Source organism: Haplochromis burtoni, unplaced genomic scaffold, assembly GCF_018398535.1.
Source record: "Haplochromis burtoni strain Fernald_Lab_line unplaced genomic scaffold, NCSU_Asbu1 Contig_636, whole genome shotgun sequence".
NCBI lineage: Eukaryota > Metazoa > Chordata > Actinopteri > Cichliformes > Cichlidae > Haplochromis > Haplochromis burtoni.
Genome location: NW_024582997.1, coordinates 40,709 through 45,708, shown reverse-complemented (window position 1 = coordinate 45,708; position 5,000 = coordinate 40,709). Strand labels below are relative to the sequence as shown.

Below are 5,000 nucleotides of genomic sequence, written 5' to 3'. Positions count from 1 at the left end.
GGCGCTAGCAGGAACCAAAAACTCTGTCTGCCATAAATGACCATCTCCTCCCCTAATGCAGTACTTTTACCTGGAACCAGGTGTTTTTACTTTTTTTCCTGCAGCATTTCCTCCATGGCTGGGTTTGGTGTGTACTTTAGGGTTTCCCAAACCTGATGCAGCGCCCTCCGGTGGCCACAGTGATTATGCTGTGAACAAAGCTGAGTGATGCAGTCGTGGCTGGGAGGACGCTGAGGTGGATGGACGGGTGGAGCTGCTTGTCTTTGATGAATGAAATGGTCTAAGTCACAGGTGTCAAACTCCAGGCCTCGAGGGCCGGTGTCCTGCAGGTTTTAAATGTGTCCTCGATCCATCACAGCTGATTTAAAAGGACCTCCTCAACATGTCCTGTAGTTCTCCAGAGGCCTGGTAATGAACTAATCATCTGATTCAGGTGAGCTGAAACAGGGTGAGATCTAAAACCTGCAGGACACCGGCCCTCGTGGCCTGGAGTTGGACACCCCTGGTCTAAGTGCTTCATTAGGGTTAGGTGAAGAATGCCGACGTGGCCACAGGCGTCCATGATTGGCTGTCCTCCGTCCAACTCCACCTCCTCCTGCAACACGTGGAGCTTCTTTTGTTCCAGAGGAAAGCAGCTGAGGGCCTGAGGGTCATTTCTGGGAGGCAGAGTTTAACATTTCCCGTCCTCAGAGGGTCGGTGTGTCACGTTAAATGAAGGAAATGCTGGATATGATGAGTGTCAGCAGGCCGGGCTGTTAGCTGTGAGGCTCTGAGCGAATGTAGACGAGTAAAGTGCATCTTTAGAGCTCAGTGAAACGAGCTGCTGACGTTCTGTAGAGCACATCATAGCTGACCTGTCAGTGTGCTTATTTTAGAGGCAGCGATGTTTCTCCTGTTTCTGTCTGATATGGTGATACCTGACATACGTGTGTGTGTTCCACTTTTTCTGCATGCATTAAACAGATTGAGGTTGTGAGCTGTTAGTCGCTGTGCTTGTGTTTGATTAAAGAAGCCTGTTCTCCATGTTTCACACTCCGCACGGCTCCATGTTTTTACATTTGGGTTTCTCACTTCTACTTCCTGTCACACAGAGGTACTTTTGTTATACGGTGACAATAAAGAGATCAGATCGAGTCCAGTGAGCATCCATCCATAATATTCTTGATATTTATAATTAAGTGATTTGTGTACATTAGTGCTATTTTTAATTCTTAAACTTGAAAAATCTGTAACATGTATTGTTTAGTTTAGCCTGTTACTGTCTCGGAGCAACTATAACCTACATCATTTCCTTAAGGATTAATAAAGTGTCATGATTAATGAGTACATCCACAAACTGAGGCTTCCTGCTGTTTTGTCTGTCTCTGCAGATGGACTGAGTATCTGTGGAGCCATTGTGTCTGTGGATACTAACTGTCAGTCACTTAACACTGAGGCTGTGGACCCAGAGGGCCCGGACTCTAAGGGCAGCTCGTCCTGGGCCCGGGGGGCGTGTTCAGAGCCCAAATGTAATCCTTTGCCTGGGTCCACAGAGAGCGGCTAACAGCAGCATGTAAATCCACTTTTAATTCATGGCTTCAAAGGAACACGACAGTGTTTGGAAGAATTTATTATCCGAGATGAGTTTGTGACAGAATGACTCAAATTCAGCGTGAATTTGAATTTCATTTGGAAAAATAATAAATGTCTCCACAGGAGATGAGCTGATAGGGTTAAGAGTGTAGAGAAGTTTTGATTTGGGGGTTATGAACGGAGCCTTAAACTAAGATTTTTGAGCTCTTTTGTCAGACACAGAAATTACGAGGTATTGACTTTCTCTACCGTGATATTCTCAAAGTGCCCACAAAGCTGTCAAAGTTCCACCAACAAGCTCTCCTCTACTATACAAGCATGAGTTCACAACACATAATACACTCAAGTGAAACTAAGGACACATTGGTGCTAACAGAAAATCAAAAAGGGAGCAAAAAGCACCATGGTCCGTGACTCACTTCATGGACAAAACAAGTATGAAGATCGTCCCGGTACCCTTTAAAACAATGGTTCAACAGACTGGGAGATATTCCAGCCTTGGTGTAGAAGTGAGACCGATAACTGTTGAAGGTATCCAGCGAGAGAGGGAAGACAAGAATTGATTAATAAGAAACCTTTTGTCAACAAAATGCTAGCCTGGCAAACTGAAAAGGATATGTGTTGTTTTCAGTGAGGATGAGGAGGCCAAAAAATACGACAATGAATTTAAACTTGTGAACGAGTTTTCTCAGTTTTCACACTTTAGGCTGAACTGGAAGACTTTTCTGTGGATTCTGTGAAGACAACACTGAGACTGTGGAAAATGTTTTATTACAGCCCAACTTAGTTTGTGAGTTTGGACCGATTCTCAAAGTTGGCTTTGTTCTAAAACATTTCTTTGCTCTGTATATGAGGTGGACTAACACTGGAGTATTAATGAAAGACAAAAATCTGGACTGAATAATGTGATTATTTTAGCAACATATTACAGTCCGAGCCCACTTCTGTGCGTGGAAGAATCATCTCAAAGTATTTTCCAGATCTGGACACAAAAGCCCTGAAATGTATTTCCTTACTGGACTTAGAGATGCTCTCGGACTCAAACCCCTGTTTTATTTTATTATTATTTAGTTTTCCTCTTGTTTCATATCATTTATATGTTTTTTTTCTCTATTCCTTTGCTACTGACTCAACAGCACCGTATGGCTGTTTTCTGTGTTTGAGTCAAAGGGTTGAACTTTGTTTGGTTTGGAAATTCAGCCTAAAAAATAAAATAAAAAACGACTCCGTTCACCTAAGAGTACACCTGAGTCTCTGCCGTGTGGGAGCGAGCTTCACTAAATCTGCGAGGGCAAAGGTGTAACCCTCACCCCACACCTGCCATGAGAGCTTGTGTTCAGGTCAACTAGATTTGAGTTTTGATTGCTGTGTTTAAGTAAGATGATTTCATTGTTATCTGAAGATAACATTGATACGTGTATGCTTTTGCACGAGCTGGAGAAGGAGAACTTATTTTTGTCTTTAATGCGTGCATGATGAAACACCGGCACCATTGAGAGTGGACTATGTAAAGAAATCTAAATAGTTACCTAAAATCTAGTTAACCTGGTCACCGGTGACTTTCACGGGGCGTCGGGCTGCTTCACAGAGCAACCTTTTCAGGTAAGAGGCGGGAATGCTATGGGTCACACAGGCCTGTCGGAGCTCAGTGGACCATCAAACCCTCTCCGCTGAGTTCAGGCTGTTTTCACGCCAGCGGAGAACTCGTGTTGTTGTAATGTCACCGAGTGACCACCAGGGGTCGGCTCCGCTGTGCTGTCCGGTCTCTGCCGCTGGGGGGCGCTGCTTCCCCTAGCGGTAGACACCGGGGGTCTGATGGCAGGATGGCGGAGGCAGGGGGACCGGATTCCGCCGCGGCGCGGTGCCCTGACGAGTCATCAGATAGTGAGCCGGAACAGGAGCCCGGAACTCCGCAGAAACTCATCCGAAAAGTGTCGACGTCCGGCCAGATCCGCAGCAAGGTACGTGTGCTAACATCCGCGGCTCCTTGCGCATAGCCGGCGGTCAGCGGCGGCGCTCATTCAGCAGCGCAGGGCCACACGCAGCCTGAGGGCACGGCGCTGTCCACCGGCTCACCGGCCCGCAGAACTCCATGTAAAATACGGACTCTTTAAAAGCCGGTCCCTCTTTCTAGCGGTAAGCAGCCGGTTTATTGTTAGAGTGAAACATGTTCGGACCAGACATCGACCGTCGGATACTCCGGCGCGCAGTGAACATGATGTGTGATGTTTCAGCGCTGCTCTGACGTCTGTTTCCCGGACAGCCGTCCTCCACTGGCCGCTGCGGGCGGCGCTATCTTTGCCTTTAAAACACAAGTGTGAGATGTGGGCTGCATGCTGGTGACGCCGAACTGAAGACCGGACGCGTTTGCGCCTTAAACCGGTCTACTGTCTTTGGCCCGTGCTCCCGTAGTCCAAAGATTGGTGTCACTTTAAATCTGACCGATTTTAAACGGAGTTCTGAGCCCAGGCTTCAGCGTCCCTGGAAAAACTGTGCTTTCTGGGGTAAGGGCCACAGCTCTTAGACCATTTCTAAACCACATAACGGGAAACGCCGTAGCCAGACACCGAGTTTCAGTAGATGACGGGGTGTAAACACGGATCTGACTGGTGCGGTTTTTTCACCATCTGTGGAGCTTCCGTTAAACCTAATTCGGGCAGAAACGGCATAAAGTCAGCGGAGACGCCGGTAAAACGCACGGAAACAACAGAGAAACGTCGCGAGTTCAAACCGGTAACACATACCGGTTACTAGCTCACACCTGATAACGGAAAGATTTGGGCCCGCTGTGAGACATCGGTGTTTCCTATCGCTGGTGGCCTAAATGCGCGTGCTGCTGCGGGGTGGGCTGAGGCGGCGCTACGTTAGCTTTAGCACTGTGACACATAACGGTCCCATCACGGTCGACACGTAACGGCCGGTTTTCCGGTAAAAGCAGCGGGATTTTAACTGCGATAGAGAACAGCGGGAACTCAAACTGGCACCGCTGATCAATACGTGACAGATTATACTTTTATTGATTACTGATCGTTTTTCATATTGCTGCCTTCACGGGCAGGCTAAAGACTCGGAAATGTGGACATCGTGTTGTCAGACGATGTTAAAGCAGCTCCATTAGGAAACAATTTAAAAAAACAAACCCGGAGTCCTGAAAGCTCACTGTGAGGCGCTTCCTTCGACCTACAGAGCTGACCAAAGACAGGCTCTGGTTTTCAGGGCGGTAGGCATCAGTGATGAGCAGGACACAGGTGAGTGAGGTGTGGTTCCTGCTGCAGGGGGGCCTCCGGTGACTTAATCCCACTCACAGAGAGCGGTGTTATTGGGCACCAGATCAAATGTGCCAGGTGTTCCTCTGTGAACATGGCGTCGTCATGGCGAAAGGGTTACCGGGTCAACGCTGTGACCTGCAGATCTTCACCGAGTCCTCA

The 5,000-nt window shown here is 47.8% G+C and overlaps 1 protein-coding gene across 1 annotated transcript in view; it reads left to right on the top strand.

Moving 5' to 3' along the window:
• LOC102304051 (S-arrestin) overlaps nt 1–1,336 on the top strand; it is a 15,728-nt gene extending 14,392 nt beyond the window's left edge. The window contains 1 exon segment of the mRNA XM_042214991.1: nt 1–1,336. This exon segment is cut by the window's left edge and continues 250 nt beyond it. The gene's annotated coding sequence lies outside the window, so the exon portion shown is untranslated.
• The last annotated feature ends 3,664 nt before the right edge of the window (nt 1,337–5,000 follow it).